Raw genomic sequence first — 23,268 nt, 5'->3', positions numbered from 1 at the left:
GCTAATACATCCCAGAATGATGTTCCATTTTTTTGCAACAGTGTTACACCTTTGACTCATATTTAGCTTGTGGTTCACTATGACCTCCAGATCCCTTTCTGCAGTACTCCTTCCTAGGCAGTCATTTCCCATTTTGTAGGTGTGCAATTGATTGTTCCTTCCTAAATGGAGTACTTTGCATTTGTCCTTGTTAAATTTAATCCTATTTACTTCAAACCACTTCTCCAGTTTGTCCAGATAGTTTTGAATTTTAATCCTGTCCTCCAGAGCACTTGCTACCCCTCCCAGCTTGGTATCGTCTGCAAACTTTGTAAGTGTACTTTCTATGCCATTATCTAAACCATTGATGAAAATATTGAACAGAACTGGACTCAGAACTGAAGCCTGTGGGACCCCACTCGTTATGTCCTTCCAGCATGACTGTGAACCACTGATAACTATTCTCTGGGAATGGTTTTCCAACCAGTTTTGCACTCACCTTATAGTAGCTCCATCTAGGTTGCATTTCCCTAGTTTGTTTATGAGAAGGTCATGCGAGACAGTATCAAAAGCTTTACTAACATCAAGATATACCACACCTACCACTTCCCCCCATCCACAAGGCCTGTTATCCTGACAAAGAAAGCTATCAGGTTGGTTTGCACAATTTGTTTTTGACAAATCCATGCTGACTGTCACTTATCACCTTATTATTTTCTAGACGTTTGCAAACTGACTGCTTAATTATTTGCTCCATTATCTTTCCTGGTACAGAAGTTAAGCTGACTGGTCTGTAATTCCCTGGGTTGTCTTTATTTCCATGAAGCATGGAAGCTCTAAAGCAGAGCAGGACAAAAATAAATAAATAAGTCTAAAATCAAAAGGTTTTTTTTATTGCAAAGTGTCTGAAAACCATTGTGTGGTTTTTCCTCCATTTTCCAAATATTTTCCTGATTCCCCCCCTCCCAATTATTTTAATTAAATTATTTACCTGGCTTACAGTCAGTGAAAAATGTCAATACTACTTTGATAAATTAAAAAAATAATATTAGAAAAAGGCACTAATTTTTCCACAAGACCAAAAATCCTGGCGATTTTGTGAAAAAGTTGGGGGCGGGGGCACGCTATTGGTTTGTTTTTTCAAATTTTTTCTTAAAGCAGTAGGGCTGAAGAAAATGGGGTTACTGGGTTCAGACAAGCTGTCAGAAGTTCTGATTCTTATCTAAATTACTACAAAACGCACAGAGGCTTCAATCCAGCCCCACAAACCCCAAATCTTTCCTTTCAGCAGCCACCTCTGCTTCTCCCCTTGCATTACTCCATCCCCTCCTTGCAGAAGACTCAAGGGGACTTTCCCCATTCTCTCAGCACTTTCCGAGACCTCACCCTTTCCCTCAGAGGTCCTAGCATCACACTCCCTCCCGCTGCAGACAAATACTTTAACCTGGGCTACAGGGAAAAAATCATTTCCAAGGAGGAGGTTGAATAGGAGGTGTTTCATTACCGCCACAGTCAAAACACTTTCCAAACCTTCCCAAACCACATGGATTTTAACTAGTGGTATGAGGAATCTGCTTTCGCCCACCCCCACAATCTCTGCCATTTGGCCAGGCAACATATTGGCCTTCGGGACCACACTCTGCTTAACCAGAGAGATCTAGGCCCCTGTATTCCTCTTCCCCAAGTATTCCCTGTCATCAGTTTGGACAGCCTTAACATGCTCCATACCTGGTTTTGCAGAGGCTAACCTCACAGAACCAATATGATAGGTTTCAATTGCTTGGGGGGGGAGGGGGGGTTCTGTGTTGAGGACAGCAGAACTAACATGAGCTATTGGTTGCCTGCTTCCTCTCAGCACAGGGCATTTATTCCTCAGGTGATCAGTGGAATTACACGGATAGCACCCTTTGGGCGCTTCTGCTTTTACAGGAGATTTGGGATAGGAGTAACCAGTAGAGGAATGTTTTTGGGTAAGAGAATGTTTAGGCTCCCAACCCCCTTCCCTTCTCTCTTCCCAGGGGCAAAATGGGATCCTCCCTTCCCACCAGTTTTAAACCCCTCCTTCTGTGGCCTGCCCTCAATAGACACCTGATTCTGTTCGAAGGCATCAGCTAAAAAAAAAACACATCTCATCCACAGACTTTACATCTTTGTCCCACAGACGCTGCTTTACATCAGCCTGACATACGCTTAGGAAATGCTCTTGAGCATCTAGATCCAACATTCCCTCAAAACTTGTCACTTCTCTACCCCTCACTCATTTTCCCAACAAATCTTTCATTTTGTTTACACATTCCCCATCACTCATACCGAAAGCCCTTTTAAGATTCCTAAATTTAACTCTATATTTTTCAGGGGTAATCGGAAAACTTCGCAAAACTGTATCGTTAAATTTACAATCGTCTAAAGCATCTTCAATAGGCATTCCATTTAATACATTTCGAGCTTTACCAGTTAATTTCGCAATCAGGTTAGGAACTCTTATCAGGGATTTCATCAGTTATACACAGCCTTTCGAAAGTAGTCAGATATTCAGCAATATCATCTCCTTCACTGTATGCCGGACATAAGTGTTCCCATTTGTGGATTTTTGGAGTGATGGGAATTGTTGGGGTCGGGGGGGGGGGGGGGGTTGGTTCTGCTTCTCTATCAGGTCCAATTGGCGTTTTTGCTCACTCTCTCTCCTTCTTCCATGGCCCTTCTGTGTGCAGTCACCTCTCTGGCTGACTCTTCCTTTTTCTTCTCTCTCTTTCGTTTATCTCCAGTTCTTTCAGTTGCATAATCTCTGGTGCTCCCTTTCCTTATCTGCAAGCTGCAGCCTAAAAAGCTCCAACTTTGCAATCGCTTCACTGCTTTCACTCATTTTCCTGTTCTTACTTCCCTTTCCCGAAAAACAGAAAATAAATAAAACTGTGACCTACTCCTGACTGTTCTTAGCCACTGCACTTAAGACTCACTTAAAATCACAAATATCAGTGCTTAAAGTGTGAATTTCGCTTGGAGTAACAAGCCGTACATACACCCTGCTCACTGCGCCACTGTGATGTTCCCCTCTGGTGTTATCTGGACCAGTGATCTGTTAGCTCACTCCAATCCTTGACTCTGGGAGCCAGCCTTATCCTCCTCTGCTGTGAGAGCCCCCACTCCTGGGCTGTTCACACAGTCTCTGGCATGTAAGCTGCTCCTTGAATTGTGGAACTGAATGACACTAGCCAATATCTCCGGTCCCAGACACAACCGTAGGAACCTCCGTCTTGCGCTGTCCAGTTATGCCTGCTGGAAGCTTATAGGAGTTCATCAATTTAACAAAGAAATTGATACGTACCAGGCTTGTTATCCCAAGGGGAGCCTCTGACACACTTCAAACCAAATGCACTGCTTCAGGTAGAACAAACAAACAAACAGATTTATTAACTATAAAGATAGATTTAAGTGATTATAAGTCAAAACATAAAAGTCAGATTTGGTCAAATAAAAGAAAAGCAAAACGCATTCTACGCTGATCTTAATGCTTTCAATACCCTTTGTGACAAAGTTCCTCCTCTGCCTTGGTGGGTCCTGTGCTAATTGGTAGATCTGCTTGTGTCAGACATTCACGGCAGCCCTCAGTTTGGCCACTTTTGCTAGTGGCTCAAACCTGCCGTTCATTCAGCTACCCTCATCACTGGCCAGTATGGGGAAAAGGAAGGAGAACAATTCTCAGAGTCTCTGCTGATCCATCTAGTGGGTCGGGGGACAGGCCAGGGACCTTCCCCTCTGGTGGGACCCAGACCAGGTCAACTCCTCTTATATCCAATAGTGGGGTGAGGGATGGGGCCGCCCGCTACTCTGGGTTCCAGCCCAGGGCCCTGTGAATCAGCTGTCTACAGTGTTTCTTGTAACTCCTTGGGCTACTTCCCCATGGCCTCCTCCCAACATCTTCTTTATCCTCAACACAGGACCTTCCTCCTGATGCCAGATAGCGTTTGTACTCCTGAGTCCTCCAGCTGCATGCCCTCTCAACTCCTTGTGCGCACTTCACTGACTGAAGTGAGGTCCTTTTTAAACCAGGTGCCCTGATTAGCCCACCTTAATTGATTCTAGCAGCTTCTTAATTGGCTCCAGGTGTCCTAATTAGTCTGTTTGCCTTAATTGGTTCCAGCAAGCTCCTGATTGTTCTGGAATCGCCTGTTACCTTACCCAGGAAAAAGGGACCTACTTAATCTGGGGCTAATATATCTGCCTTCGATCCATCTCCTGTAGCCATCTAGCCCAACCCTGTCACACCTTACAAACTTAGATGCTTCGTTTCAAAGGCTGGCTGGTTGCTCTTCAGCCAGGCTCTCCCCTTTGATCACCACTTCAGCCACTTGGTGGTGTCTGTAGGTGTAGGTGGGAGAGCGAGAGCGTGAGCATGGCAAACCTCTCCCTTTTATCATGTCCTTTCTTCCCTCTTGGCTTTGCCCCCCGCCCTTCAGAGTCAGGTGAGCATTCCCTCATCGCAGTTCTAAACTGACCAAAGGAAGCAGAGTGACTCCCTCAAGAGTCTAACAGATTCTTTTGTTGCTGCCTAGGCCAGCGCCCTTTGTTCCTGTGAGGCTGGGGTGGGTTTGTCCCATCCATGCCCTGATGAGGTGTGAATTTCCCCTCTGCTTCTGAAGAGTTTCTGTCTGGACTTGCTTTAAGCCACGAAGATACATTTTCAGCCTCATAATTATATACATGAAGTGATAACCTACAACAGCACTATAACAACAATGCTCAGTACATCATGAGCCTTCCGAAGACACCCGACATGACAAACTTTTCATTGGATACCACACAATCATTTTATGAAGATGAACATGGGGGTGTAAAGTGTTCCCCCGAGGTACAGAGTGTCACAGCGGGGCAAGGAAGTTCAGTTTTCTGCAAAGAGAAAGTTGGCAACCCTACATGTTATACAACAAATAATTCTGCATTTGGATTAGAATGTGTGTCTGTAGAAACCTCCTTGGAATTTAGCAGTCTAACTGGTTTACCGGTCTTTGAATCATACCTGGAGTTGACTCGTTGTCCTCCAGGTAAGGAAATCATCCACTCAAGCTAACCTTCCCAAAAATATTTATCTTAAATCACTGGAAAATAAAAACTGTTGCCAAACAAAACACAAAACAAAAATTACCAACTGAGGCTGTATGGAAAAAAAAAATCAATATAAAACTAAACCTTTCAGTTTATATTTGAGATCTCTTCCCCCCCCCCACTGCCGTTCTTTAGTACCAAGAACACCCGCCTGACAAGCTACTCTTTAAGCATTTATGCCCTTCTTACTCTTGGTCTTCATCTTATCTGAATGATAACCAAGCATTATCATCTTAAAAATCTACCCTGCTGCCAGGGCTGACCTTCCATCCCCTAAAGCATCTAAAAGAATAATTCCTCTGTAGGGTGTTGTCATTGTGCTGATTTAGAGATTCTACTTTCCTTGCACCAGGGATAGCATCTTCTCTTATGCATCACACAGTATTGAGCACACTCAAAGCAAACAGACAGTCCTCATCCAATTAGTGAAGCCAAAAACCTCCTCAGCAACAAAAGGTGGGATACACCACGTGTTCTTGCAAGCAAAGTAAGCCCACTTACTTTGGTAGTTAATGAGGTCACTAACACCTTTGAATTACTTGGATCCACCCTTCCACAACCTATTTTAGCACCTGATTAAAATGTATATAATTTATCAAGGGGAGAAAAAAAAAAAAACAGTGCCAAAAGTGGGGGGGGGGGGGGGGTCAGATTGGTGTTACTCAAACTCCACCCGCAACCCAAGCTCCACCCCCTTATGAGGCCAAAGATGAACTCTCAGAAAACAGCGCAGAACGTCATTATACAGCTGGGGGGGGGGGGGGGGGGGGCAAGAGGAATGTTGTGATCAGCTGTGAAACAGTTAACAGCCTATACATTTAGATTCCATTACTAGGCTTCAGAATTAAAAACCCATTAAAATGAACAGGAACCTCTCAGAGATTTCTGTTTCAGACAGTATGCAGACATTTCTGCATCAGTTTACATTTCTCTATGTAACCCTAAGAGTTATGGTTTATATGTGCGTGTGTGTATAGTTTTTTTTTTTCAAATGAAAGCTTTGCTTGCTGTTGGAACCAAGAGTATAGCAAGATTCAAAAATGATGGGATTCTGATACATTTAACAAGAATATCTAGAATTATAAACTAAAAAAGTTTCAGAAGAAAAAAATCTCGTGCTTGGGACTTAAACCATTCTCTGTTATGGGTTAGGAGGAGATTCCGCACAGGAAAGATTATCCTACAGCTGCCTACTGCAGGACTTCTTGCACCTTCCTGTGAAGCATCTGGTGCTGACCAATATCAGAGACTGGACTGGACAGATCATGGGTCTGATCCAATATGGTAGGAACTGCCATACATTTCTATGGTCTTGTCCTAGGGGAAAAAAAAAAAAAAAAAAAGATATAAGCTACAAGGAAAAGCAATGAATTCACAACCCAGCTCAATGGAATCCTGGCTTCTAGAGTCCAAGCTGGAATTTTTCCCAAATACTCAGGTTCTAAGAATTCCAATCAGGAGACTTCTAGGGGGAGGAGTGAATGTATATGCATTCTTTCTACATGGTACTATGAAAAAGCAGATAACATCTTGTCTTTATCTTCAGCTTCTTCAAAAACACACAACAGCTTTAATTTAATGCACACTGAGCTGAGATGACTGGAATCACTAACAAGAACAGGTATAGTCTCTCTCTCTGACCCCCTTTCCTCACCCTGGAGACTAGCAGATCAACTAGGGACTAACTCCCCTAATTCGCCACCCCAACTCTGCCTCCTCACTTGTTTCAAGTTTGCGGGTGTTGGCTAGAGATTATGCACTGCTCTAAAGATTTCCGTAGATCTGGCCAAAATTATTTCCTCTTCAGGAGTGCTGCTCCCTGTCATCCAGTTTTCTGACTGCCTCATGCCTATGGCTCTGTGTTTATTTTTCCCTCTTGTATAATTTTTAACCTCAGCCAATCAAGGTTTCGTTATTTACTAAATAAAAGCTCTGTAAGTGCTACCAAAGTCCCTTGGCATAACAGCACTTTGAAATCTGAGAGATAATTTGTTCCAATTAAACCAGGAGAGAATCCTAATGGCATTCTAGAAACACTTAGTGTTTTTGTATTTCTTTTGATGCCAAACTCTTTCCTACTGCTGTCAGCAGAGCTAGGGGAAGACAAGTGCTTGCTCTATGAAACTGACTGAAAGCTACAACAAACATTGTAACTCAAAGTAAAATACAAGAAGTCATATTTCTAATCAAGTTATTTACATTGTAAAGTCTAAGCAGAAGATAATTGCCCATGTTGAGAACTCTGCACTAATTACCTTCACATATGACTGATGTTTTACTCACTTCTGGTGCATATTAATTTGCAGATCTCTTATTTGACAGTGCCAGTTATATGCATTATATATGAAGACTTGCAGAAACACAGTGCTTATTATCACCGAGGTGACGCAACACTCTTTAATAGTCACTATTTAAAATGTTCATACAACACACTAGTTTATTACCTCTCTGAGCCAGGCTTTAACTTTCACCAAAAATTAACAACACTGAATATAAACAAGGGCTGGGCAAACTAGCTTGGAAGGAGATCTGGACATAATTAAGCTAAGCTGAGTACAGCCAGATGGAAATGCAGATACACATGGCCTCAGCAAGAGCCCAGAGAAACCCTCCAGTTTAATTTAATCAGAAACTTCTCAGAACTTTAGAATTGTTCATTTGTGTTTGATCCTTCGCTCTGACCAGTAAGTCTGGACTGAATCTTTATTCATGATCAATAAGTCTGGATTGAAGTTAAAATGGTAAGTGCAATGCTTTAGGAATAACCTGCTAAAGATCCAAATAAAACCACGTAAAGACAATCTGTGTAAAATTTTAGTGAACCAATAATCAAGACCATTCATTTTTGGTTTTTATTATGTTTTTAAATTTCCCACAAATTAAATTGGTATTAAAATAGGTGCAAAAAATTAACTTCCCCAGTTTTCTGGGTAAATATTGGGATCTGCGCAGATAACCAAGTCACCGTCTCTTCTGCCAGAGCAGTTCCAGAAGCAGAAGAAGTGGAAGAGGCAAGGGCACCATATCCTCATGCTGCCTCCTCTACCCCTTCTGCTTCCGGTCCCTCTCCAGACGAGGAGACGGCAGTTTGGTTACCTGGGCTGCTCAAGTTACCAAGTTACCATCTCTCCTTCCAGAGTGGGGAGCCAGGTCTGGGGTCCCCCAAGGTCCACCCAGGTCACCGAGCCACCACCTTTTCCCTGCCAGAGTCGGGAGCTGGGATCAAGGGGTCTGCCCAGGTTACTGAGCTGGATCCAAAATTCAGATTCGGGGAAGGGAGGGGGAGAGAAAATGTAAAAGAAAGGTAAATCTCCAGGCGAATGATAGCGCTTGTAAAAAAAACAAAAACAAAACAAAACAGGAATTTCTCAGCAAGAATAAAAATAAAATCAGTAAAAACCAAAAAGGAAGGGCCTCACAAATAATATGTTTTGCAAAAGAGCATTTGAGAAGCTCAGGGCTTGATGCTCAGAATAATTTCAGTTTTCTATAATGCGGTCTTGAAGAACACACTGATATTCATAGGAGTGAACTGAGACTATCTTATGTCCGTTTTCAAGTGACCTTCATAGGTAAAAGAACGAGCAAATAGAGGCCCCAAAGGTTCCTTTTTGGATTGCCAGACAGTGAAGGGATTACCAGTCATGAATCCTCAACAGCCCCTTCCCCGCTTCTTTCTTTGTCCCCACCTAACAATTTAAAAATACTTCCAGCGATCAGCTGCTGAGAAGAACAGAAGGACTTGCATATATCCAGGACGCAAACCATCATGCTTTACAGATTAATGCTGGCACCTTGACCTTTGCTCAGAAGCCAGTGAAGCACCCTGCTCTTCTTCAGGTGCAAGTGGTGCACCAACAATCAAAGGAGAAAATCAGTCCTAGACTCAGATGTTAGCAGATTAAATATCTTAGTTTACCTTGAAAAACCTAGTGAAATGGAACTGCCACATTCTCAAATTGAAAGGACAAAGGAGTCAGTCATTCACAGCAATATGTCAAATGCTGGAGCTCACAAGCCCCATAGACAGCTCATGAAAAAGAAGTGACAATGTTTTGCTGGGATGACAACACTAGTTACACTGCTGGATCTATGTGCAGAATCATGCTTTGCTCCTTCTGCCTCTGGCCAGGAGTCCTGATCTTCTCAGGACTGTCTTCTCAGTCAGATATGAGGGGAAGTACTCTTGTGATTTGGTTTGTCTCAGCACAGGCAGAGGAGCAGACTACACATCCTTGCTCCAGGCAGAGTACGCTGAGCAAAATGTGTCCTGTGCGTGACCCATGCTGAGTACCTACTCTGCTACAACCACTTCACACATATGTACAAGGGGGAACCCTCTCTTTGAGGATTTAGCTTAAGGGGTGAAGACAAGGTGTTTTACAGCTTACTCCTAGGTTGAGTTTGCTTATGTAGACGGTAGAACCTCAGGGTTATGAACACCTCGGGAATGGAAGTTGCTCATAACTCTGAAATATTTGTAACTCTGAACAAAATGTTAGGGTCGTTCTTTCAAAAGTTTACAACCGAACATTGACTTAATACAGCTTTAAAACTTTACTATGCAGAAGAAAAATGCTGCTTTTAACCATCTGAATTTAAATGAAACAAGCACAGAAACTGTTTCTTTACCTTGTCAACAAATTTTTAACTTTCCTTTTTTTTTTTTAGTAGTTTATGTTTAACACAGTACTGTACAGTATTTGCTTGTTTTTTCCCCCCCTCCCCCTCTCTCTCTGCTGCCTGATCACGTACTTCTGGTTCCAAATGAGCTGTGTGGTTGACTGGTCAGTTCGTAACTCTGCTGTTCATAACTCTGAGGAGGTTCTGCTGTATTTTAAAAAAGATTTTTATTTGAGCTTTATGTCCTATAGAATTTACAAATACAAGGTTACAGGTGGTCCAAAATAACCTTTTATTGGAAGTTATGTCTCTATAGAAAGGTTAAAAAGCACTACAGAACTGACTAGAGAATGAAATGTTTTCTATGGGATTTTAGAGTATTTAAATCCTACTGCTTTTCTATAGAACGTATTGCTTTCATCCTTATTAAACAGGATTTTTCCCATAAAGGCCTAGATGGGAATCTTATAAAAAATTAAGGCAAGGTGGAAGAAAGAAAGAAAATCATATCTTGTATTTGAGGATGGAGGAAAGGAAAAACAAAAAAACAGAAAAACATGCCACCCTAGAGGCAATTCTCTCCTCATCTTCCACCAAAGTGGAGTTTCCACCCTCATCCAATTCCACCCTCATCCCCACTGTCTATCCTGTAAGCTTCACCAGGTTGAAAGTAGACCCCGAGATATACATGATGCAAATTTACATGGGCTCTCATTCCTGACAGGTGGAGGTGAATTGTCATTTTCTATTCAGAGCTCATAAATCAGAAGCCTGGTATAAAACTGCAGGATATGCACACCAATTTCACCGTTTGTTTTACAGTCACGTTGAATTAACAGTATTTGTACTGGAATTGAATAGTGGATAGTTCACATCTTTTTGCAACTATGTGCTACTTAAGGAACTGCAAGCTGCATCTAGCAAAAGCAAAGCTAAAAAGGAGCCAATAGGAGCCGTTTCTTGACAGCTGACTCATTTAAGTGTCAGAGAACATGGAGGATATTACAGGAGAATGTTTCTGGAGATAACAGCTGCTTTCCTTAGCACAGCCTACAATTTGTTGTCCCCTGTACTTCCAGGCACCACTGAATGACAGTTTTAACACATGATAAAGTTAAATTTCAGGGGATTGGTTAAAACAGTGGACTTACTTCACATCCATATTTAGCCATTTAAAATAGTCAAGAACGATGAACTTGCCCTAACTGAAGAGTGGATCAGTTGAAGAGGGGAAGAGTTCCACAGTGATCTGTGACTGATTCAGAAGTAGCCCAGACCATTTCCAAATGGAATCACCAAATGGAGGGTGTACATAGCAAAGAATTGGTCATGTGGGGTATTAATCAATCATATGGAGTAATCCCCTAACCACCCCAAAAAAAGTTTGCTATCTGTGATCTCGTATCAAAAAGCAAGCAGTCAGAAAGTATTACCTGGTGGGAGGGGGAATGTGGTACAGCAGATTGTCCTGAGCACCAAGTCTAGAAACCTAGGTTCGACTCCCTGTACTGACACTAAGACCCTCCTTCCCAAAGTGATTGAATAATTTTGCCCCCAAGATGGTTCTTCTCAAGGTCAAATTTGAGGCACATTACCCATGCTGTGCATTTTCTGTGCATACAGGGAGCTTCAGTAGGGCTGCCAATCAGCACTGCTCTAGTCCTAAATGGGAAAAAAAACCCCAAAAAACCAGAAATGCATAGGGATTCAGTAATGCCGAAGCAGAGATTTCAGTTGGGGAACAGAGCACAGGAGCTAGAACAGGAATGAACAATGAGGAACAGGCCAAAATCAGCTCTTTCAAGAAGCTCTCCTTCAAGGAGAAGTCTAATTTTTTTTTTCATTCTTTCAATCTTTGCATCTCATTTCCTGTTCAAATGAAACACCAAGTCTTTAAATTCAGGAGAAAATAGCTCTGTTCTCATTTATTTTGGTCTCTGTCTGTCTCTTCCTCCTCTACCAAGCCCAAACACCCACACAAAATAGGGATGAGGGTTTCAAAGTTCACCTCGGGCTCCAGTAAGATTGATCTGTGTGTTCAAGACAGGTTCAAAATACATAACTTTCATGACTGCTAAAAGACTGGTCTTTCAGCTACTGTTTTCATGACCAGATGAAGATCTGAGTTAGAAATATATCCCATCCCAGGGTTGGTCAGTTAAATAGGGCTATCTCCACAGAACACAATAGATGCATTAGCTTAAGTTATTCCATGTCAAACGGAGTTTTATGCATCTCAGAAGTCTGAAACATTTGGATAAGTTATTTTAAAAAATACCAAATGCAATATTTTAGCATACTAGGCACCTCTCTCCAGCTCCATTTTGTTTTCATATTTCTCAGCACTTTAGAGAATCAGGTTTGTAACTGGAGGCAGCATATCCCACTGGTTAAAACAGACGTATAGAGTCTAACACCTGGAAGTTCTACTCCCGTCTCTGCCAACAACTTCTGTATGACCTTGGGCACTTAATTTCTCTCTGTCTCAGTATGTCCCCTCAACCTTTGCATATAAAATAGTGGCTATATCTACCCCTTCATGAAGAGCTTGAGACCCATTGATGAAGACCACTAAGTTTTTGTTTTCGGTTACTGTAGAACTGTTTGAAGTCCTCTGAAAAGTTTTATATTAATACTCCCAGTATGGATATGAACCAACAGTTTTGATTCATCAGCATCCTTAGTAACTTTTCAGAAGGCTCAGGTGCCCCTATTCACTTGGGCAGAGTCTGAAAGCTTATTAAGGAAGAAAGTTAAGTGTGTTAGCGAGGAGGGCCAGCTGCAGAGGAGAACAGAACAATAGAATTACCTTAAAATAATAAGCAGGCCACAAACTACAAGAACTTTTGATTGTATTAAAAAGGAGGATAGGCACTGATCTGGTTCCCCCCTACCCCTAACAACTCATCAAGGCATTTCATTCCCTTGGGCTCTTGTAACTAAGTATAATATTTCATTAAATATCCTGTTCATACCAGCTTATGTACTAGGGAACACACTAATTTTAGAAAACTGATTAGCTAGTTCTTTCTAACCGAATGTTATTGTAGCGAAGGTCAGATTTTGCATTGAAACTATGGCAACAAAGCCACAGTATTCTTTTGTCTACAAGGTTGGGACTAGGTTTTAACCGTACCGTTCCACTTAACAGCTCAACTCTGGATTTTGGCAAGCCTTCCCTCAGTTCTACCTGAACTCTCCTGGACTTTCAGCAAGGAAAAAATGTTTAAATATATTTACAGTACCCAGATGATACAAAAAACATTTACATTAGTAAGCATTTCAGTTACTTCATTTTTAGTACCACCAAAGTACTTGTGAAGGCATTTCCCCCAACCACGTCACTAATATCAATTAATTTATTCTCTCAGCTTGCCTGTTAAGTAGGGGATTAGCCACATTTTTCAGGTAGACAGTTGAGATGGAGGAAGTCACTTGATTTCTCTAAGCCACAGAGTGAGTGTCACCAAGACAGAAACTCAGAAAAAGCAGGCTCTGAGTTCATCTAGTCCTTTAACCACAAGCCCAGCCTTCCTCCTGTGTAAAGTTCCAGTGTATATACATGCCCACTGTATATTCTGAGGACGTTTGCTCCATCATTTATGAAATTACATCTGTTTTCATTTATCTAGGTGCAAAACATGAGCATGTCTAAAATGAAAAACAAAAAAAACAGTTGGCTCAATGATGCACGTTAACCACAATATTCCATCGTAGAGCAGATCAATGGGGGAACTCAACCTGGTCAATCCACGCAGCATTCACATTGTATACCAGGGAGGTCTCTCTCTTTTTCCCTCCCCCTACCTGTAAACTTTCCTGTGCAGGGAGACACATTAGAGAGTAGAGCCTGTCCACATCAATTTGTCTCCTGTGTACTTTCCTCAACACCAGCGTCTTGGTGCTCTTTCTCCAGGAAATACAGCAACACCACTCCAGAGAGTCACAGTTAAGATATCCTACAAGCTAGGCAGCCATCTCAGCGAAGTACCCAAGCGTCAATAAGCTGGGAAGCAAGGTACTGAATGTCACTCCCATTTGCAGGCACACAGAAAGTCACCAAGCCAGCTACAGAATGCCAGCCTGCCTTAAGAAACAGGCCAATAGTGAATAAGCATCCACTTCTTCCCACAGAAGAGAATGGAAAAAATCAAACTAATAAAAGTTGTTTTTTCCCCCCCGAATACAAAATTCAAAGATTCAAGTAGATACTGGGAGCTTATATGATTACCTAATGTGATAATAGTTAATGCTAATAAAAAGACATGTTGAGGAGGATATAAAACCTCATCCTTCAGGGGTCAAGTCAGACTAACTATTACAAATTGGGGTAAGAGCTTCATGGGAGGCAGATTATCCCACAACTGTTTATTGGGGGGTTTCCGTCAACCTTCCTCTAAAGTATCTGGTGCGAGGCACCATTAAAGACAGTTTACTGGGCTAGGTGGACTTTGGGGCTCATTCAGTAAGAGAATTCCTTGGTTATGGTAAATTCTGCCCTCCGATGGCTGCATTCAAGTCTCATGCAAGTTAATTATCCCTGCATATCTTAGGCAGAATTTAGCTCCTAATATCTATGGAAGTTAGTATACAACCTCTACATTCCAACCATGTTTGTAAAGAAGGGGCAAAGTCCTCTCCTCTTCGTTGTATGTTAAAACAAGCTAAAGACACTGGACATCATTCATAGAACAGAATGTATCATGAGTTATGGCACAGAAGTATCTGAGGGACACCACTATTCATGTAACAAATGTAACTGCAGAGCTTGAGATACTTCTCTGGGGCAACCACAGTCAAATGTTGTTGTAAAGCTGCAAGCACTGTACTGTTTTACCTACCATTTCTCTCCAAAAAAGCTCAGTCTATTGCATTTCACTCGTGTTTAATGAGTCCTTTTTGGCTTTTACCATATGTCCAGTGCAGCATTTTCACATTTGGGTGGGTATTAAAAAAATGCATTTCCGCTTTAGCTCATGAGAATATACTTTTGGAACCTTTAATTTTGTTCGGCACTTAGACGCCAGAGTGATAAGTGCTATATAAAATTCTACCATGGATAGACAGATGGGTTGCATGTTGAGAGTTCAAAATTTCAGGAAGATGGTATGTATTTAAATTATGTATGCTACCAGCTGGAATGGTAGAACAAACCATTGTCGTTCCAGTATGGTCTAAAGTGATCAGCATTTTTGAAGATGCAATGTGCACTCAGACTGTGTTCCATGGGCCCCTTCCTCTCACAGCCTAAGGCCTTTTTGGCACATCGTCTAATTTTCAAGTTGCAAAAAAGTGCAAAAGTCTTAAGCACCTAAATTTGTCATTGTTTAGTATAATGTTTTTCCCCCAGTCATGTGACCAGAACTCTATTCTTAAAAAGTTTCTTGGTTTAACAGAGACCATGACATCAGCACAGATGTTGTAAAGGACTAAGAGACAGCATTAAAGTGTTATAGGTCAGACAGTTAAGAAAAATCCAGTGTAATAAGCAGAGGTTTACAACTTCACCCTGTTTAAACTTCAGATACTCAATGAGCACATCTCAATCTAACCCATGAATTTCAAAACTGAAATGGAGCCACATTGCCAATATGATGAGAAAAGCATCTACTTTTCTTCTCCAAAACCACCACACTGACCATGAGCCCCCAGAAGAGTACTTTCCAAAAGTTACAGTATAGTAAACTCACAACTGAAATCATTTCTGTATACCGCATGCATAAAGTTTGTGCTACTAGTTTAATTTGTTAATTCACTGTCACCAAAATATATTTGAGCCACTACCAGATAAATTTAAATGGAAAGAAAAAAAATCCCGTGAGAGTTCTAGATACCCTGATAATTAATATGAACATTAAAACAATCATGCTCTCTACTCCCCATCATTCCAAGAACAATCCTCTGCCAAACTCCTATCAAAACAGATGCTCTTTGCAGCATAGCCAGATAATCACCAAGTGCAAGCTATTTTGGAGCAAAAGGTCATTTGCAGCAGCCCAAATTGCTCTGATTACTCTCATCCGAGTAGTGGTAGGAGGGAGAGAATCTATGCATAGATATGTGCAAGCACTGACATTTTCCACAACTCTTTTTAGGTGAAGCTAAACTGATATAAAATGGCCCACATTTCTGAGAACAGGTATACTACACTTGAACTAAAAGAGGAGTTCATTGTAGCTCTTAATTCTGAGCTATGAACAAGTCAGCAACAAAATATTCAGCATTCCAGTATGTGGGAATATACAAATCAAGAAACATGCAGCAGTGCTATAGTTTATGGAGTTAGACAACCTGTGTACATGGTGTGATCTGGTTCACATTAAACAAAGCATTTGGGTGCAAACTTTCGAGACCTGATGGCACGTGTGAAATGTGCATCCTTAAGAATACTCAACTCTGTATTAAAAAGATACATATTGATCTAACTGAACGCGGATCATAATGTAAAATAATCCCATCAAAACAGCCAGCATATATACTAGAAATTCGCTCTACTATCCAGCTTCATTTCAAATACACACTCTAGTTACAAAAAGACTGATATGTTCAACATTAGCCTTAACACTACTAGATAAGCACAATAAAATGCTTCATGATACCATTACTCAGAAACAACATGGATTAGGATCCAAAGAAGAAACAGAAATTCAACTTCTCATCTTTTGCTTCGCTATGAGGGCATTTTAAGTCAGAGATACGGGCTCATTCCTTGAATGTTTTGCCAAAAAGAAGCGTTGCCCAGCAACAGCTAAAACAATGTTCTGTGAAGGAGGTGGCAGCTGGATAAATTCACCGAACAAGCACATATTTTCCTTCACTATACTGCAGTGGAGTTATTACAAACTATCCAGTCCAGTCCATCCTGAGGTTGCAACAGGATCCATGTCCTGAATAAATACATTTGAGCAATAGAGGGAGGCTACTTGGCAAGCCCTGACGTCTTCCATCATGTTAGCATACAGGTTTACTGCACTGCTAAATTCTGACGGGAAACAAACACACCTATAAAGTCTGTACAGTATGAGCCAGGGGTTAAGCCACAAGACTCTCAAGATCCTAAACCCAGGTTCTACCACCAGCTCTGCTACCCACCGCCTGTGTGACCGTGGCCAAGTCACTTAGCCTCTCAGTGCCTCCCTTTCCTCCTCATCCGTAAAACAGAAATTCACCTCCGAGAATCATGCAAGTTCCAACCATTATTACTTTCATCCCTCTGTCACCAGTAAGAGATTTGATTGCAATTCATTCGTAAGTTCTGCACAAACCTGTGTATATAAAAAAGGTGTCATGGAAGAGTCTACAATGAGAGTCACAATCCTATTCAAACAGCCTTGATAGCATGAATAAAATGTGATCCCAGCTTTTTAAAAAACATCTGTCAGCAGTTTTCAGTCTTTCTGAGCTGAGTTCCCTCTTTGAGTTACAATTTTTGGTTGCGCCTCCCCACCAAAACCCAGACAAAAAGAGGTGAGTCAGGGGGTGGAGGTGGTACTCCCTGCCCAAGCCCCACCGCACTGAACCCTGAGCCCCACCACAATGGGTTGAAGCCCGAGCTGCCTGGCATCGCTGCTCGCCACCCTCCCTTGAGGGGGCAGAGGGGGAGGGTACGCCCCACAGTTTGGAAACCTCTGGCCTAAGAGGATAGTTTTTACTATCCAAAAATAGCACAGATTATGGATTTGTCTTATGTTTTAAGAATTGTGAAACTAGGATTTTATTGCTACAGATGTCATTTGTACTGAGAATATATTCAAGCTCGGTAAATAAAATGCTGTTTCCTGAAGATATTTTTAAAAATATCAGTCTTCCCACTTCATTTTTGTAGGTGAAGGATGTAAAGGCGTGCCAGCATTCAAAACATGAATACTCTTGGCACCCCAAGTCACTGACAGTGGCTGAGGACCAAAACAACTGAACTAACAACCTTCCTCAAAGCTCTGGGAAGCATGCAAGTTTCTTGCATCAGACACAAATTTCCATCTGATGTTTTAATTTATTGTGGCAGCAAACTAAAGCTTCTTATCCTTTTTTTCAAAGCCCAGCAATATTCTGTCTCAGCCCACATCTCAGAAACTTCAGCTCTTATGTCATCCCCTCTTTCCACTGCACCATCTACTCTCCACTGCTCTCCCAACAAAACCAGCCCTAAGGCCCTCAAAACGGTACCTTTACAAGTTTACTTCTGACCACAGTAATTCAAAAGCTTAAATAAATTTCCTTCTTCCACTCCTATCTCCCCCTTGGGATGGAACTCCTTCTGTATCATGGGTCACCAAGGCACCATGCTCATCCAATTCTTCCCTCACAACTCATCTCTTTAACACTGAACACAAGGAATGCATCATTAGTGGGCAAAACAATACAAGAACTATTCCTCTTCTCAGCTGCACAGAGAATCCTTCAAAAAAGGCAATTAGTTCTAAGGGCCATTTTCAAGTAGTGAGTGTGTTGTTAGTGCTTAATGATACTTACGAGGTATTTATTATAAAAAGATTTTTGTGTGATGTAGTTACAACAAACAGATTATACATGTAACTGAACCATTCCGCATATGGAAAGCGGAAGATATTCTAAAAGTTGTGAAGTAAAAGCTGTGTATCAGAATATCAAAGGTAAAGTCGCCAAGTTGACAGTGGAGCTTTCAGAGCACACTACATGCGACTAATTGTCCTCTATGCAACAAGACTTTTTAATCTTGAAATACTGACAGTTAAGTGAAAGCAGAAGGGCCAAATTCTGCCATTGGAAATATACGTATGCATTTTCCCTTTAATTCTATAAAGGTCATGCATGCTTATCCAAGCACAGAATTTGGCCTTAGGCATCTCTTTACCACTACTTTTAATACAGCAGTAAAGGTATCTTTGTAAGTTTACCTCTTACCACAGACGCTCAAGCAGGTTACTGCACTTCTTATAAAGAGCATCAGCCATCAAAGTGAAATCCACAGTCATGTTTCTGACATCTCCCATTGAGAAGGTGAATTTTAAGTATTAACTGACATCTGCACAGCTGAAAGCACAGCTTATTTTAAAGCAGATTCTCATAAAGATGTAAAGCAGATTACAACATGTAAACATTTTCTGTTCATGAAGACATGCTACCTGCTAAATCACTGGCCTTTGACTACCTGGGCGCCTACTCTAATGGGAAACCCAGAATGTAATTAACCACATTCACTTACTTATAGGAATGCTTTCTGAATGCCCCCACAAGTCAAGCTAAGATTACACTTCAGCATATTCATATTCTCTTCTTTTAGGTCTCATGGAGAGCAGGCCTCATTACAGCCGCCCAGATCCCACCTAATGCTATGCTTCAGCAAGTACCATGTGAAATCACTGTCACACATTCAATTACAACATAGAATACAGAGTGTACATTGCTCATTTTATATTATTTTTTATTACAAATATTTGCACTGTAAAAAAAGTATTATTTTTCAATTCACCTCCTACAAATACTGTCGTGCAATCATGAAAGTGCAATTTACAAATGTAGAATTATTTTTTTACATAACCGTACTCAAAAACAAAACCATGTAAAACTTTAGAGCCTACAAGTTCACTCAGTCCTACTTCTTGTTCAGCCAGCTGCTAAGACAAACAAGTTTTGTTTATTTTTTTACACTGCAAACATTTGTAACAAAAATAATATAAAGTAAGGACTCCACACTTTGCTTTCTGCAATTTAAATTAATATATTTGATTAGTAGGAAACGCATCCAAAATATTTATTATTGTTTAACAGTGCAATTAAAACTGCAATTTAAAAAATTAAGCCTTCTTAAGTCATTTCACAGCCCTAGTTTTAGAACATGTGAGAAACCAGAGACCTTGCTGGGGACTGGACCCAGCCCATAGGTTGATGGTATCTGTGCTATCTACCTGTTTTAGTCCCAGTGCAAGTGATTTTGCAATATTTTAGCGAGAGGAAAATGCTTGAGGACAAAAGTTACGTTTACCCAAACTGTAACTGTAGTCTAGCTAGCTTGTTAAAAATAGCAGTAAGGATGCCACGGTGTAATCCAGTGCCATCCGCACAAGCAAGTACATATCAGCGGGATGGAGAGTGGCAAGCAGGCTTGTGCAGCCCACACCGCAGAGTCCTCACAGCTATTTTTAGTGAGCTAGCTAGAGTACAGCCAGCACGGATATGTCTAAATGAGCTGCCACTCGTACCAACGGCTGCAATGTAGACATAACTGTCACTCTAAGACCCTCTCAATGCCAATTGGCAGTGGGCCCACTGTTCTGTGAATTTCCATCAGGCCGGACACACTTATAACACATAACTGTCATAGTATTTAGGTGTAATCTGTAAAGAGTGACATGTGTAGTATCAAATGAAATCTGGTGACACACCGGTCAAAAATATCATTGTGTGATGTATGTACAGACAGCGCGTACAGAATTAGGTGTGTGTCCTGGAAATGTGTTCCTAAAGTGTGTTTTGGAGCAGACTTTATAAACACATTTGTCCTAGACAAAGCAATGTTGATTTGCATGTGTCTATAACGTAAACGGAGCATGGGGATGTCAGAGACGATGGGCAGTTCATTTGCATCGGAGGTAAACACCAGTTATCAGGAGGATGAAGACACTGCATGGCATCAGCACCCTGGAGAACACCACATGTTGAGCCTCAGGGGGTATAAAGGCAAAGAAAAAGGGCATCTTGTGATCCATCACTAAGGGAACAAAGAGGCCAACACTCTTTGCGCCTATGACCGGTGGAGCCCCAACTATTTGGGGTGGAGACGCTGAGAAGTAACTGGAGGCGAGAAAACTTTTAGACAAAGCTTGAAGCCTGTTAAGATTAGATGTAGTCTCTTAGAAGCATGTTCTACTTCTGTTTTATTTGTAACCAATTTCTATCACTGCTGCATAGTATCACTTAGAACTTATTTTTCCTTTATTATAAATCCATCTCTGTGCTATTATATTAAGTGAAGTGTGCACCCTTGGCTGAGCCAGCAGGCTGGTGTGTATTCTGTCTCTTTGGAGACAATGGACTTGGTATTTCTGTGAGCGCCCAGTGACAAGTCTGGATGCTGCAGGGGAACACTTTGGGAACTGAAGTGCACCAAGAGTTAACCTGCAAGGCAAAGTTAGGACTGACAGAGTCCTGAGGAGTTAGTTGGGCTGGCTAATGGACTGGACCATCAGGGAGCTGAAGTACACTTGAGCAGCAGCAAATCTCTCTGACTGAGGCAGAGGGGTAACAAGGCAGCTTACAGTTCAGGATGATCTGAGAAAGTGTCACAGGACCCTAATCCTCAAGTTTGACCAGCCTAAACTCTGGGACCACATGATGCCATTTGTGCAGAGTTCAGGAGAGCCCTTCTTTAGCGATGTTAAAATATATCAAATCACCTGCTATTTAAAGAACCTGTAAACTTTAGTGGCGTCTGTGCATCTTCAGCCAAAGTTTCCCCTGTTGTGCAACTGCAGCCCTTGGTTTGCTGTTGCCTTCCACTCAAGAGGAGGTTGACTTTCTCTGGTGTCTGTGTACAGCGTAGGTTGTGAAGTATCAGTGTCCCTTGTGCTCGGATGCTCGCTCATGTCATTAAGACACCGGACTGAGACTCAGGAGACCTGGATTGAACTCCTGGCGCTGCCATAGAATTCTTGCATGACCGCAGACACGTCACTTACTCTCTATGCCTCTATTTCCAATCTATAGATGAGGAAATACTTCCCTACCCCACAGAAGGTGGCAAAGTCAACCTGAAATGCTCCAACGTAGTTTTGATGGAGGCCATATAAAAATACATAGGCAAAGGGGTGTTAGGCACTTTTAAGATCTTTTTGGGGAATTAACCTATAAAAGACCATTGTGCTAAGGTTTTATACCTTCCATTGCCATTAACTGTTAAAGGAAAGAACATATAGGCTTCCCTGTGAAGTCTTGGATGAAGTTGCTTCTACACAGGTTGAAATGGTTGTCCGATTATTCATTTCTCCTTTAATAATTTACAAGCAACCTCCAAACAGAATGTTTTATATGTTGGACAAATGTGTGGTAGGTACTTGTACCTACCTGTAGTCACTAAGCTACGTGAGCGAGAATTATGTCTTTTTCTATTCTTCCTCTCACCTTTCCTGGCTCTTCCTAGTCAAGTCTGTTCTTTTTCCTTCTTAGTCTTTTACACTAAGATCAAAATTTGTTTAGCATCTCATATTCCAGTTCATGAGACAACATCCAGAACAGCAGCACTCCACTTTCCTTGGCTAATTTAACATTGAAACTAAAACTACTCTAGACCACTTCTTCAGCATCGTCAATGCGCTGTGTATAAGTACACCAATCAGCCATTTAGTATTGAAGTGCCCAGGAAAAAAAGAGCACTTCACAGTGATCTAACAGCAATAACCCATTTATCCCAATTCCGTTTTTACAGGCTGTTTTTAATCAATGTGATCTCATCAGTGTTCTGAATTGTGAGGGAAGAAAAACTGCAGCCTTTCATAAAAGCAAGGCCGCAATGGAGAGGGTGCATGACTTTTCTAACTAGCTGATCATCTGCAGCTCTCAGATTTTCAATGGGATTGTTGGTACTCCACACATCTCAAAAAATTTCATTCCAGACCTAAAGAAACAGGGTAGCAAACACAAACTGAAGGTAGTGTGCTGCAGAACACACCCAGTGAAGAGATTTTACACATCCACTCTTTAACCAGCTAGTGCTCATTTTCTGTTTGTTAGGAAGCAATACAAGATAAATGAATCTTTTATTCCATTTCTTTGAACTTCAGGCACTAAAAATGAGTGGGGCACAGAGAAGGAATTTAAGAAATTAACTGAGAATGGACCCACATTCATTTCTTCCCTTCCCATTCAAAAATTGGTTTAACAAGGAGAAGTCACTCTGGTCTTCTTTTGACACTGCCTATCTAAGATCTGAAGGAGGAAGGTTTTTACCCCATGTGACCAAACATATCTTTCATAGGGTTAATTTCCTGGTGCAGGGCAGGAGGGCAAACTTAAACTTATTAGAACGTGGTGAGGTCAAAACAGGAGCTGTTGTGTCGAATCAGGTTCACTCCCTTTCATTTTCTTTCCTAGGGTTACTTTCTGCCATTTTCAATTTCTGTCTATCCAATACTAAACCTATTTATGCTATCTGTATGTCTTAAAGGAGCCAAATTACACATGGAGAAAAGGAAATGAAACAAACCTGTTTGCATCCTGTTTGCATCGATAAGAAAACCAGCCTAAACTAAACACACCCAAAATATGTTCTTAAACTTATGCAAGCCAACTATTTGTGAAATAGTTGCTCAATACATAAAACAGCAATGTGTCTCCACACCGTGAAAGACATTGGGACTGAGTTTAAGTCATCACAAGTGGAAAAGACAGGTTCACAGGAAGATGCTAAATCACCCTACAGAAGGCCAGTAGCTCAAAGACTCTAAAACATGACATACGCAGCCATCGTTCTGAACCAGAGATAGGGCATCTTTAAACTATTAGGGTAATAAGTACACCAGGACCCCATTGTGCTAGGCACTGCACAAACACAAAACAAAAAAGACAGTCCCTGCCCCAGAGAGCTTA

General features: G+C 41.4%; 1 protein-coding gene across 4 annotated transcripts in view; it reads right to left on the bottom strand.

Moving 5' to 3' along the window:
• The window catches only part of ITPR1 (inositol 1,4,5-trisphosphate receptor type 1), a 249,558-nt gene that overhangs the window by 203,559 nt on the left and 22,731 nt on the right, over positions 1 to 23,268 (bottom strand). The gene's annotated exons all lie outside the window — the stretch shown is intronic.

Source organism: Chelonia mydas, chromosome 7 (genome assembly GCF_015237465.2).
Source record: "Chelonia mydas isolate rCheMyd1 chromosome 7, rCheMyd1.pri.v2, whole genome shotgun sequence".
Lineage (NCBI taxonomy): Eukaryota > Metazoa > Chordata > Testudines > Cheloniidae > Chelonia > Chelonia mydas.
The sequence above is the reverse complement of the archived record's forward strand: the minus strand, read 5'-3'. Positions and strand labels throughout refer to the sequence as shown.